Source organism: Vespa velutina, chromosome 12 (assembly GCF_912470025.1).
Source record: "Vespa velutina chromosome 12, iVesVel2.1, whole genome shotgun sequence".
NCBI classification, from domain to species: domain Eukaryota; kingdom Metazoa; phylum Arthropoda; class Insecta; order Hymenoptera; family Vespidae; genus Vespa; species Vespa velutina.
Window position 1 is genome coordinate 1,506,080 of NC_062199.1, and position 15,585 is coordinate 1,521,664.

General features: G+C 29.1%; 1 long non-coding RNA gene across 1 annotated transcript; it reads right to left on the reverse strand.

Annotated features, from left to right (window-relative positions):
• Window positions 1-6,389: 6,389 nt before the first annotated feature.
• LOC124953399 lies at window positions 6,390-8,137 on the reverse strand. The gene is made up of 2 exons (XR_007102213.1): window positions 7,723-8,137; window positions 6,390-7,119 (listed from the first exon to the last, which is right to left on the reverse strand). It is a non-coding gene; the product is annotated as an uncharacterized LOC124953399 (long non-coding RNA).
• Between the last annotated feature and the right edge of the window lie 7,448 nt (window positions 8,138-15,585).

Below are 15,585 nucleotides of genomic sequence, written 5' to 3' on the forward strand. Positions count from 1 at the left end.
GCACCTACACATCGTAGGACAACACCTACTCTCTCTCTCCCCTCCCCCCTATCTATCTATCTATCTATCTCTATCTCTCTTTCTCTAGCTATCTATATGCATCCCTCCCCCTCCTCTTCTTACTCCACCTACTTCTCCCATCTCCACCCCTCTTTTAGATTCCATCTTATAGCAGGAAACAGCTCTACGCAGTAGCAACATCGAGGACTCAACTCGACACTTCGATTTTGGTTTACTCATACACATACACACGTACACACGATCTCTCTCTCTCTCTCTCTCTCTCTCTCTCTCTCTCTCTCTCTCTCTCTCTCTCTCTCTCTCTCTCTCTCTCTCTCTCTCTCTCTCTCTCTCTCTCTCTCCAGATCATAATCATTTTTTTTTTTTTTTTTTTTTATTCACATACTTTTACCATTCTTAAGTACTTCACTTTGATTTGCTTTAAACTTTACTTTACTTAACTTAAGATCGGCCTCATTTATTATCAAGATAACGTGATTCGGCTTTGTAACTTTTGAGTGACATATTACTGTAGGCGAGGGCAAAGCGGGGTAATGGTATTATTGATAAGAATGGTTTTTATCAGATCTTTTTCTGTCTTCGAGAGAGAGAGAGAGAGAGAGGGGGAGGGGTAGGAAAGACTTTTGTTGTTGGGACGAGATAACGATTTGAGTAGTTCCTTTTTTTTTTTTTTTGGAGAATATACGTCATCGTTCAATTCAAATTGAAGATGTAATCATTCTTGTCTCTCATCTTTTTCTGTATTTGCGCGTGTAATCTTGAAAAAAGAAAAGAAAAAAGAAAAAAAGAATATATATACATAGATATATATACGATGTTCTGGCATGGCAATGAAAATGACGACAGCTCTCGATAAACAATGCGACCGATATGTCTCATCGTTCTCAGTTACGCAAGCAAAGCAATTAACCATTAACAGGAATACCATCGTCGACTTTAAACCTAATCTACGATCTGATAAAAGAAAGACAAAATGGAAAGAAAAAAGAGGGGAAAAAAAAAAAAAAGAAAAAGGAAATGAAAGAAAAAAAAAAAAAAAAAAGAAGAAAAAAAAAAAAAATTATCAAATTTTATCTCTTCATGAGATTATATTTTCTTCCACTTTTTCTTTTAATTTTATCTTTAAATTCATCATTGATATTTTTTCAGCTGTGATATTGCAAAAATTTTTTTTCACTTTTAAGAGAACCTACGTAATCATGTAGAGTTATAGTGGTATAATCGAACGTGATGGTTGTGAGAGTTATGTAGCATTTGCTTAATACGAAGAGAGAAAGAGAGAGAACGCGTATGGTCGAATTACAATGAAGAAGAACAGATGGATGAACGAACGTAATCGTCGTTTTCCGGGATGATGTCAAAACGTAAGGAAAATTGTCTTTTAAAATTGCATAAAAGAAATATTAAGTTTTCACGGTCAATTCTATTCGAAAGTAGAAAAAGAAAGAGAGAGAAAGAGAGAGAGAAAAAAATTTTCCTAATTATAAGACATCACGAAGAAATAAAAATTTTTAATTTATCCCGCCATTATCGGCCATGAAGGCGGTAACACGTCGCGCCATCTGTTAACTCTTCGCTCAAGTTTCTATCAACCCGAAGGATAACTGATATGGTAATACAGATTATACTACGGTACTGACATTGTTTTAAACAATAATTCTACTATTTTTTTTTTTTTTTTTTTTTTTTTTTTTTTTAATTTATAGACCGGTATGATCGGTAATTATTCTTATGTAACAGTGACAAGAAGAACCCATGCAGTATATATTTTATGTATATATCGTATACATAAATCTATTTTACTTACAGCATAGATAGCACGAATTTTTTCGCTATCGGACCGAATCGTAATACGTTAAATTTCATTTGTCGATATTGCTGTAACATAAGGATTATAAAAAAAATTTTTTATGGATTATCAAAATCTCCTTTATTTTTTTTTTGTTCTTCATCGAAAACAATAACGAATCGTTTTACCAACTTATTATTCCGTTTCTTTCTTCTTCTTTTCTTTTGTTCGTAAAAAAAAAAAAAGAAAAAAAAAAGAAAAAAAAAAAAAAAAAAAAAGAAAAAAAAAAAAGGATTCACGTGACAATCGTAATGCTTCTCTCATTAGAGCACACGTACGAAAGAGATTTTGTTTACAAAATCTATTGGCAACAACATCTGTCATACGTTATGCAAGACAGTAATCGAATGACGGTATTACGAGAGTATGTACTCTAATTTTGTCTTGTACATATGTTCAAACAAGACATTGGCACTTGTAATATCCTAACCTATAATATACATAATGATGAATAATAATAAGAACGATAACTTGGCGCATAAATGATTTCGACAAATTTATATATCTTTTTTTATTTTTCTTTCTTTTATATATATATATATATATATATATATATATATATATATATATATACATACATATAGAGGTATATAATATATATCTTCATCTTATTTTCTATATATCTGATATTCTTATTATTATCTATTCTATTTTTTACATATTATTATTATTATCATCATTATCATAACAGACATTTATTATATATATATATATATATTTATTTATTTATTTATTTTTTTTTTTTTCATTCATATTAAATATATACATAATTTTTTTTCCCCTTCAAAATGTCTATAAATATATCTCTCTCTTTCTTATACAAATCTCTTTCATAAAACGAAAGCATAAATGTTTAATGGTAAACTATGACATAATAATATCTCGGACGATGTTGTAGATATAAAAAGCTTTCCGATATTTCTCATTTTGATATTTTTATATTGGAAATCAATTGGATCGTATTAGAGAAAGGTAATTGTCGATCGTTTGAAAATACGACCCCATGATGAGCGTAATGTCAAGGATACGATATGTATTTACGTGTGTATAGTAATCATCGTTAGGTGTTAAAGTGGAAGCACGTTAAGAAATTATTTCGGTAGAAATAATTTAGGACTAACGATAAATTGCAATGAAATTTTCAGACGGGAAAAAAAGAAAGAAAGAAAGAAAGAAAAAGAAAAGATAAGAACTGACAAAACTAGATATTTAAATTTTACACTTAATGTAAATTTACATGAACGTGAATTTGTATTTTTTCCCTTTTTCTTTTTTTTGTTTTTTTTTCCCTTTTTTCTTTACTACTTTAGTTTCATTATTAATGATCATTTTTCTTTCTTTCCTCTTCCCCCCTTTTTTCTTTCTTTTTTTTTTTTTAATATTACAGAATAGACATAAAGAGTTTGATTCAAATGTGAGAACTACAATCGCAAAGCTAGGAATGTAAGTCAATGTAAGTCATTGTAGAAGTCAATATGGTATACATATATAGAACGTCAACGACGCGACATTCAAACCATAATATGGTACATCTGGCTTTTAAATAATCGAAAAGCTTCGACGCCGTACTACTACTACTACTATTATTCTTTACCTAACTTCTTATACTTTTTCTTATTTTTTTTTTTTCTTTTTTATTTTTACACTGAAAACTTTCCAACTCTACATATAAAGTGTATATATATATATATATATATATATATATATATATATATATATATATATATATATATATATATATATATATGTAGACTGTTTTGTAAGCTCGCAACTTAGGTCTCCATATTTTATTACAAATACATATGTACACTTTCATTTGGCTAACTCAATCTGTAATATTTTGTAGATTTCATTGTTGAAAAAAAAAAAGGAAAAAAAAAAAAAAAAAGGAAAAAAAGAAAAGAAAAAGAGAACAATTATTATTTTTCTTTTTTTCTTTTTTTTGATTACAAATAATAGAAATTTGTTGTATTATCAAAATCATAGACTGCTCTGTGCGACAAATTTGTTACTGTAAAAAAAAAAAAAGAAAGAAAAGGAAAAATCAATTCTATAATGAAACATACAAAAATTATCACAGAATTGGTCAAACGAAAAAGATTTGAAGAAAATGTAATTAACAAAGCAAAAGGGAAAAAATAAAGAAGAAAAAAAATGGACATAAGATGCAAAAATATGTCGTAAAAATATATATATGTAACTCACTTATTCATATACGCATACTTGTAAATACTTGTTCCGTTACATGAGTCTGGCAACTATCAATTTCCGTTTTGAATTAACAAAGTTAGAATGTATATGCGGATCGCTCAAACGAACGCTCATCTCCGGTCGTCTGGCCAACGAGGAAGCTTCTAAGAAATTCAAATTCTCTTACTGACATCTTATTAGTCTTTTTTTTCTTTTTTTCTTTCGAGATCATTGATTCGTTCGAAACTGTGGCTCTTTCATAAAAAAACAAGAACGAAAAACAAAAAAAAAAAAAAAAAAGAAAAACCATAAATACGAAAAATTAACTGAAATTTTTCGGGAAAATTTGTAAAAAAAAAAAAAAACATAAAAATAAATAGAATTTTTTTTTTTTACTAACATTTTTTTCCCCTCCTTTTGGCTATCGATAACAATGGTTCTTTATAAAAATCGTAAATACAAAAATTAAATTCTTTTACTAACCTCTTATTCATTATTTTTTTGTTTGTTTATTATCGAGTTTGTTGATTGGTCGTAACGGTGGTTCTTTAAAAAAAAAAAAAAAAAAAAAAAAAAAAGAAAAAAAAAATATATATATATATATAAATAACGTATAAATCACTGGCAATTTTTTTTACGAAAACATAAGAAATTTAAATTCTTTTACTAACATCCTAGTGGCCATTTTTTTTTCTATCGAAATAGCTGATTGGTCGAAATGAGTGGTTCTTTAAAAAGAAAAGAAAAAAAGAAAAAAAGAAAAAAAAAGAAAAAAAAAAGAAAAGAAAAAAAATTATGACATGTGTTATAAATCACTGCAATTTTTTTGTGGACAACGAAGAAATGAAACAATCAACATTCATTGTTTCAACTAATACACCTAATATACTAATGAAAGAAAGAGTCATATATTATTTGAGAATCACTGTGCATTGCCGAGGCATCTTTGGTAAAGCCTTCTTACGTAACTGGGGCTGCACCCACTCTCGTTACTTCCTCGATCGTCGGGAGCGAGCAACCGCAACGGATATTAGACGAATTGTTCTTTTGTAACCATCGATAATCGATTAGTTCGAGGAATCGATTTACAAGGAGCGTTAATCGAATAACAAATCGATTAAACTAACCCCAATTGATATCGGATCGATCAGATCCAATCCGTAACACAAAAAAGTAACATTTCTATCTAGGTGTGTTTGCGTCCGTGAATAATTGATCTGAATTTTTTATTTAATATATACACACACATATATATATATATATATATATTTATATATATAAAATAAAAAAAGAATAGGAAAAACAAAATTTTTATATTTTACATATCAACCTATTCGAGGTTATGAAGTTGTGAATGAGAACCGATATCGATCTACCTTTGAAACGATACCAGGAATGAAATCCGATCGTTAACGAACGATTACGAAGGAGACCGAAGGAACGCGCTTGGAAACAATCAAATGGATTCGCCGGCATATGGCGAATCCTGTTATATTCACGACGAACGTTCAACGTTCGGCTATGATCGAGGAACAAAAAAAAAAAAAGAAGGAAAGAAATATCAATATAATAAGAATAGAGATATTAAACTACTAGTTTAAACTAAGAAATTCAAATTTTAAATAGAAACTTTAGAATTAATAATATTGTTATTGAGTGAACGGGGAAGATTTTATATAAGTTCGATCAGAAAAACGACAAATATTTTGAATATCGTATAACCTTAAGCCTTTTCCATATAACATTTTCACATTTAACCTAAGCATATATATATATATATATATATATATATATATATATATATATATAGCCATATATATCAAGGAAAAAATTTCAAAATGGTCGACGATAATAATTGTATTAAATAATTATATTGAGAGAAAGAGAGAGAGAGAGAGAAAAAAGGAAGATATATGAAACGTTTCTTTCTTTTTACATTCCTTCTTTCTTTGTTCTTCTTTTTTATTTTTTTTCTTTTTTTTTTTTTATTTTAATTTACTCGAGAAACTTGCACAAAGAAGTGATAATATAGCGTGTTCGCCAAGGATCTTTCTAACCTATAAAAAAAAAAAAATGGAACCTCTCTTCTCTTCTTCTCTCGTCTATCTCATTCATCTTTGTGGTAATTCGAAAAAATTTTTATCGCAAAAAAAAAAAAAAGAGAAAGGAAACAGAGACAGAAAAAGAGAGAAAAAAGAGAGAGAAAGAAAGAGAGAGAGAGAGAGAGAGAAAGAGAGAAAGGGAAAGAGAGAGAGAGAGAGAGAGAAAAAGAGAGAGAGGAATAGAAAAAAGATAAAAAAAAAAAAAAAATAAAATATGTCTGACTCACCTTTATTGGTAGAGGCAAGAAGAGAAGATAAGACGAAAGAATCCGTCGATAGGTAGTACGTAGGTTGTGCAGTGGTATAGATGCTGCAACGCAAGTTTTGCTTGATGATTATTCGGTTCGGTCGTTTCCTTTCTCTCTCTTTCTCTCTCTCTCTCTCTCTATCTCTTTCTCCGTTAAATCTTCTTCTCTCCGAGAGTATACCGTCAGATACGTCTCGTGCGATCACCGTTCGGCTACCAAGTGCCCGCGTCGCGGAATAAACTCGCCTCGCGACAGCGACCGAAGTGAGCCAACCCCCCCACCCTAACCTTTCCTTCCTTCCTTCCTTCCTTCCTTCCTCCCTTTACTCCCTTTTCAACATGACTCTCGTCTCATCTCGTCCCGCCAGATTGCGCACCGCACGTTTTGCGTTCCATCGTTTCGCTGTTTCAATTCTGATCATCTATTTTTTTTTCCTTCCTTTTTTTTTAATTTTATTTCACCCCCCTCCCTTTATTCCTTTCCTTCGTTTTTCTTTTTTCCTCTCTTTTTTTATTAATAATTAATAATAATAATAATAATAATAATTATTGTTGTTGTTGTTGTTGTTGTTGTTGTTGTTGTTGTTGTTGTTGTTGTTGTTGTTGTTATTATTCAATAGAATTAATTTGATCGAATACACGAATTTAATTTTTCGTTAATCTTTCGTATGGTAAAAATCGTGGATGTTTTCAGGTTTCTCTTTTTTTGTCTGTAATATATATATATATATATATATATATATATATATATATATATATATATATGTGCGTATATACGCGTCGAAGATTTTATGAGTTATATGGGAGACTGTAGTTGAGTCACCTGACAGGTTCCAAGTTCGTTCTCGACCTGCTTACTCGAGAGACCGGATCGAGCCCGATCTCTTGTATATATATATATACATATGTATGAACTGTGTATATGTATATGTACATAGTAGCTAACTGTAGGGGCCAAGGTCTTTCCTTTACTACTTCATATGAATCATCTTTCGTTTGATTTCGTTTACATAGTTTCCTTTGAGAACGAAAATCGTTTATACTTACCTTCCAAATCTTTCATTATTCCTCGCGATAGAAAGATCTACTTTAATCTGTACTTTATTCGTGAAATTAATCCATATTTCGAAGAAATTTTTATATTTCATTTAAATAAAAATTATTTACATATTAATTTTACCAAATGATCTTTATGTTTCAGTTTCGAAATGTTCCTCTCGTTTAAATAAACTTATAACACACACACACACACACACATACAGATATATACATGTATATACTATGTACAGTTCGTACGTGTAATTACTTCTTACCGTGTGAGTCCGAGTTACGTGTGACGTAGCTTCCGGAGAACGCTGGAATTCCGTTTAGCGGAATGGCCGGCCGGCCGGTTGTGAAATCAGCTGCACACAAACTCTCCAAGCATTGTTGTAGGTCGTGCTAGGATTTATCTCTTGGTTTAGTCCATCTGTCTGTCTGTCTGTCTGTCTATCTGTCTCTCTCTCTCTCTCTCTCTCTTTTTCCTTCTCTCTCCCTCTCTTTCTGTTCTCTCAGAGTGCCAACTTCCCCTCTTACCACCCGTCGCCATCCTCTTTTGGCCTAGAGAGAAGACCGACCGAGAGCAGAGCGCAGAAGTGTGGAATGTGGGATGTGAGAGGGGTGACCGAGAGGAAAGGGGAACATTAAAGGTCGCTCGAATGCGGAGAGTGGATCAATACCGAACCTACATACCTACCTACCCTATCGAACCCAATAGAAGTAACCACCGGATCAAATCTCGTTTTTCTTCTCTATCTCTCTCTCTCTCTCTCTCTCTCTCTTTCTTTCCTCACTCCTATCCATTTCTACCCCTGCCAGCTATCTCTCTATCTCTCTCTCTCTCTCTCCCTCAGATTTTAAAAACACTACATCTACAGCCCTTGCCATCTTGATTTAAATACGTGTTTTCATTAATATCTTACTATTAGACGAGATTAAGTGATATTAATTACTCGATACATTCTTCATACATAATTATTTTATATCTGAAATTTTTTCTTCATCCTCTATCGTCTAAGCCCATTCATTATTATTATTGTTATTATTATTATTATTATTATTATTGCTATTGTTATTATTATTATTATTGATTAATATTTATTAAAAATATTATTACGATATAGACCACGTGATCATTCCTCTTAAGTATCATTCATCTTGACGCTTAGGATTATTTTCAATCCTCGAAATTATCTGACAAACAAGCATATTCGATAATATCGGTTTAATGTTATTTAATAATTATTGGCAATTATTCTTGAATAATTATCTTAAAAATTTACTTCTACGAAAAACCATGCGATATATTTTTTCGTACCTCACACGTATATGTATTTTTCTTTAATTCTCATTTTCTAATCATCTAGACACATTCTATTCTCTAATATATCATTAATATTACTGATATTATTTTTTAATTCATTCTACGAGAATTATAACCTGATATTAATCTCGAAAACATTCTAATATCGCTTTAAGATCATTATAAATAATTATTATTCCTTTTTTTTTTTTTTCTTTTTTTTTTTTGTTTTATTTAGAAATAATTATGAAATACCACGTGGCACCCTTCTTAAGTACTACCTTAATATAAATATTATTTTTAATGTCAGAATAATCTCTCCAACGTACTCTCTAATTTAATATTATACATTAATTATTTTTCAAGAATATTACAATAATTTATATTATTTTGAAAATTCCACGAAATTCCGGAATGAGAGAGAGAAAGAAAGAGAGAGAGAGAGAGAGAGAGAGAGAGAGAGAGAGAGAGGGAGAGAGAGAAATAGAAAGAAAGAAAAAGAGAGAGACATCTCAAAATAGATTGAGACTCGTGCGTTAAAAGTATGTTCCACAAATTTTTCTCTTTCTAACTTCTTACACGTGGTTAGAATATCGTTAGAAAAGCAAAATCTAATATCTCGAGTATCAAGTGTTAACATTGTACATGTATCATTGATAGAGTCCGATTAGATTATACGTTCTTTCCCAATGACAAAAAAAAAAAAGAAAAGAGAGAGAGAGAGAGAAAGAGAGAGAAAAAATACCATTATCGATTAGCTGCTACTCGTATCAGATTACATCAAAGGTGGTACATAAGTATAAACAACGATCTACACAAATGGATATTATCGATCGACGACTCCTATACCCCCCTCTTGTACCCCTCCATAACGTTTTGTATCGTTCAAATTGGTTTCCATTATCACCTGTAATCTCTTACACTTTTTTTTCTTTTTTCTTCTTTTTCTTTTATTTTTTTTTTATTTCTTCTTTCTTTTTCTTTTTCTTCTTTTTTTTTTTTTTGTTTTTTTTTGTTCGGATTATGCAACCTCAGCGCAAAAATGCACGCATAGATGCAGGAGGAGAGTCAATTTTTGTTCCATTTTAGCGATATCCTAAAAAATTTCTTTTTTTCTCTTTTTCTTTTGTCAATAATATTATCATTATAGTGCGTACAGGAACGCATGCGCACTTATACAAAAGCCTGTAAAATTTTTTTTCTCTTCGGTTATTCTAACATTCTCAAATTTTCTTTGTAATATATTTAATGAATGCAAAAAAAATGTATATATACACATATATAGAATTGCATAAAATTTCTAATAAATACACACACATACACACAATTTTCGGTGATATCGCCGAGTTTCTCATGCTAAAGGCTGATCGATCTGTTGACGAATCAGATTGAAGATTATGTAATAAGGCAGAGAGAAAGAGAAAGAAAGAGAGAGAGAGAGAGAGAGAGAGAGAGAGAGAGAGAGAGAGGGAGAGAGCTATAGCTGTTGTATATCACAAGATAGATAAATCCCAAAAAAAATAAAAAAATATATTTACCTCCGTGATTTCATTCAAAATAAATTGTAAGAATTGATTTCATTTTGTTCCGGAACGATGAAAAGAAAAAGAAAAGAAAGAAAAGAAAGAAAGAAAGAAAGAAAAATAGAAAAAAAATGAAAAAGAATTAGAGAAAGAGAAGAATTAAAGAAAAGAAAAAAAAGAAAAAGAAGAGAGAAAAAAAAGAAAAAGAAAAAAAAAAAGGAGACATTTATTTCCTCCTATATTTTATTCTTATTATAAGTTCTCCTAAAAGATTATTATGTCATATTGCATACAAGATCTAAACAATACCAGAGCCATTTCACTTTTACCGATGAATTTTCTGGCAAAATATTCTATTATATGATCTAACTCTGTAATACGCGTGTATGTGCATAGATGTACATATATAAAATAAGCAGTAAATAAGTATACCTGTGGAAATTTTGTTAACGCTCACGTTAGAAGTATATAATCTCACGAGACCAAAATGCCAACGTTGTTGACATTTATTGCACAATATTTCTAACACACTTGTTAATACCAATACACACTAACATTCTAAATAATTCAGTTGCATTAGCAGTTTGATTTTCTGGCAGCAAGTCAAGATAACGATGACGATTATCATTATGATTATGGTGATGATGGCGACGATGACGACAACGACAACGACAACAACGACGACGACGACGACGACGGTGATGATGATGATGATGATGATGGTGGTGACGAAAGTGTCAATGTCAAAGTATTTTACCGGATGGAAATCCTAGAAATTCTTGGGTGATATTAAAACAATCAATATATATATATATATATTTCTCGAGATATTTCAGGCTACTTGTTTACAAATGTTAAAACTACAAGGACCAATGGTTGTAATACTATAAGCTCTTAATATTATCAATTTAAAAAATATCTAAAGAATAAGAATAATTGTTTTTTTTTTCTTTTTTTTTTTTTTTTTTAAATGGTATAATAACTTTTGGCTCACCCTGTATTAGAACAAGTGTGCCTTAAAAGAATATTTCTTACGTATCGTAATCTCACATTGAATGTTTCGTGAAAGTAATCAATTTATATCACTAATCAAGTATTTGCTTCCTTTCTTTAGATATACACATATTATATATACACAGGTGTATATACATATAATAACTGAAAAAGAGAGAGAGAGAGAGAGAGAAAGATATTGTGAATAGAAGATAAAGCAGAGTTAAATGTTGCCAATATATACGATTAAACCTGGCAAAAGAGTTATGTGTGTGCGTGCCATAAAGATTTCAGAATATCCACGTAGTTTCCCCGGTACGAAAATATACATAAGCAGATATATATATGTCTGGGTGTATGCATATATATTTATATATATATATATATGTATATGTATATATATTGTATGTCTGGCTAGAGCTTCAGATTGTCAGCTCTGCCAAGTCTCGAATAGTTGCCTCACATACTTCATTAGTTTATACGTTTTTCTATGTAAATATATGTAATACTTCATTAAATTTTTAATTGTGTATATGTGTGTGTGTGTGTATGTGTGTGTTTGTATGTGTTTGTGTGCGCGCACGTCAGAAATTTCATGTTTACATAGATATGTATATAAGTATTTTTTTATGTACATAGTAAATGAACCGATAAATAAAGAATATATACTATATGTATATTATATATATATATATAATTGTGTAATTTTGCAATTATACGTTTCCTTGGATTTTCGCGCTATTTGAAAACCGTTATATTGTAACGTAATGGCGGACAGTGGGAGAGGTATGAAAAGAAAAAACAAAAAAAAAAAAAAAAAAAAGGAAAAAGATCAAAAAAAGAAAAAAAAAAAAAAGAAAAAGAAGAAGAAAGAAAAAAAAAGAACACGAATTGAAATATTTCTTTAATGGCCATGAATGTTGTTGATCATCTTAAATTCAGAACCAGAATTATTTGCCAAAGATAACGAACAATTTTTCTTCTCGTGTTTATAATATTGAATTAAATATCCTATAACGTTTTACCAAATATTATTATCTGATAATATTTTTATATAAATCTATGTATACAATGTGTATTATAATTTTTTTGTGCTTTCTTTAATTTAATTTTTCTTTCTTTCTTTATTTCTTTCTTCCTTTTTTTATTTTTTTTTTTTTTTTTTGGTCAAATAAAAACGTACACATATAAATTTCCAAGAAATTATTACATATATATATATATATATATATATATATATATATATATTTAATTTATTTAAATTATATATTATTTAACATTATTTACTTAAGGATAATTATTTCTTTTGATAATGTTATTGCATTATTGTAGTTCATTAATTATTTATGGCAAAGTTCTTTGGCCAGTTTTAACAATCCTGGGATGAAATATTCGTGCGAGCTAGGAGAAGCAAGTAAGAAACTATGCGAGCTATTTTCGAGCTCGAGGAATCGTCGGCTGGATTGCAAAGTCCGCTCTTGAATCTTCTTCTTCTTCTTCTTCATCTTCTTCTTCTTCTTCTTCTTCTTCTTCTTCTTCCTCCTACTCCTTTTCTTCCTCTACTTGTTCGTTTTCTTCTTCACACGAGAACTGGACTCTCAAGCAAGAATATTTAACTGACTTGTTGTCTTACTATTTTTAAATAACTTCTCTTTCTATTTTCAATGTCAAAAAATAGATAGATGGATGATAAATAGAAAATAAAAATGTTAGAAAATTGAATAAAAGTCAGGAGATAGATAGAAATAGTTGTAAATGCAATAACATTTGTGAAAGAAAATATTTAATGGCAACTGTGAGATTAAAGGAAACAATTGTTGTATAAATATAATAATAACTAAATTGTGAGATATAAAATGTAATAACAATTGCAAAATAAAAAATATAATAACAATTGTGAAGTGAAGGGAAAAAAAAAGAAAATATTGAAAATGTAATAACTATTGCGAGGTAAAGAAAAAAAAAAAAAAAAAAAAAATAGAAAGGGATATAGAAAATGTAATAAAAATTTGTAAGGTTTCGCTGGTAAATATTCGACAGAAACACAGTAATGTAATTTTGTTTTACTTTCTAATGGATTTGCTATTTCTGTGTTAAGATTTTCTTTCGCCTCAGCTAAATTCATCGACACTTGAAGGAGTTCTGTGCTATAGTAACGTAAGCATCTTTCAACGTCTGACCAAAGTACATATTTATACATATAATACTAAGTTTTCACTGTGAAGACAATAATGTATATATATATATAAATTTTTCAATTAATTATATGAAAACTTATCATATTTGTTATTACACCCTTGATTTTTCATTTCGAATCATTCAAAATAATATTATAATTATTTAAAACGAATATATATTATATTATAAATTTTTATCTTAAATTATCTGGCAATTTTTATCAATCAATTTACATATTTTTCTGTTACCGATAATAATTTTTAATTTTGTGTTAATTTATTACTGTGAAAAACTAAAAATGAATTTACATTATTCATATTATCTATTGAGATCCAACTCGATCGATTAAGAAACAAATCAGTTTTTTTACATTTTTATCGACTACTGATAAGAATATTATTAGTAGTTTTAATCATTTTCGTACAGGTGTCGTTACCTGTCACTTTGCGCGAGCAATGTCGGTAAAATAGAAATTCGAATGTGAATTATGTATTATCGATATAAAAAATAACTAAATTTATTAAATTAGCCTTTTTTACATATATATATATATATATATATATATATATATATATATATATATATATATATATTTATTTATTTATTTATTTATTTATTTATAATATATTATATATATATATGTGTGAGTGTACAAAAGTTTAAATATTTTTATAATATTAGATTAAATAAAAAAAATATTATGAAATTAAATATATAAAGTATAATAAATCTTATATTATTCAATCGTTCACTATAAAAATCCACCATGAAAAAATATAAATATAAATTTATATTATCTTTAGTTCGCCTACATATTATATGTCAAATTAATTCTTATCTTACTATCATAAAAAAAAAGGAAAAAAAAAAAAAAAAACAAATTCCATTTCCACGAAATAATCAATCCTAAACGACATGTAAGATCGGTCGATTTTTTATGGCTGTCTTCCATAGTAGACGATAAAATTTCGGAACAATTAAGTACTCGTTTAGGGTGCGGGTCGCGTGTCGTTGAGAGTCATCTTGACCAGCATATCCAAATGTAAAAACATATGGTTTTTATACGGGAGTATTAGAGTACCCCATAACATCGAGGGATAAGCCGAGGAAATATTTCCAAAAGGGAATAATATTCTCATACTTATTCTCAATGAAGTTGAAGTCAATACAAAAAAAAAAGAAAAAAAAAGAAAAAAGGAGAGAGAGAGAGAGAGAGAGAGAAAAAGAGAAAAGCAATATATACACAATCTTAAACAGATTTCCAACAATCTAAATAATTAATACAATAATTAATATTATCGGATAAAAATAGAAAAAAGAAAAGGGAACGACGTATGAATGAAACCAAATAAAATAAAAAATACTATAACATAAAAATCATATTAATTGATTAACGTAATAAACTTGGATACATATCATTATTGCAGAGTAGATACTATTCAATGGACAGATCATGTCTTATGTAAAATGATTCGGACGAAGGATTTCCTAGCACCCATCTTACTCTTTTTTTTTTTTACTTAGACACCCTATAATATGGGCCTATTTTATTAACTTTTTTTTTTCATGAAAAAGAAAAATAGACACACACACACATACACACGTATATATATATATATATATATACATAGAAAAAGATCATGTAATCAGAGAGATTGAAAGATATACTCTCGTAAATTCCCACCCGCAGTTATATTATATTAGAAACGTAGAGGTATACGAAGTCTTATATGCGGGATCGTAGTCAGTGTATCACCCTCAACCAATCAGAAAATATCATGAGAAACCGAAATTCATACCAAAGAGACAGAGAAAGAGAGAAAAGAATAGAATGTAGTTCTCACGAAATATGTGGGTCCAAAATAGTTCTTAGCAAGTATATTTGAAATAACTTCGCAATGAATAACGTATGAACAAAAAAAAAAAAAAAAAAAGAAGAAAAAGAAGAAGATATAGAAAGAAAATGGCGGTAATTACGAAATACGAAAAGTTGTGAGAAAGGGGAGAGTGGAAAAAGAAAAAAAAGGAAAAGAAGAAGAAGAAAAAGATTGATAAAGAAATAGAATTAATCTCGAGAAAGTATGAGACTGTGTGAATACTGATGAACGTGAGCCGGATATGAACCAGTCTGTTCTTTAATC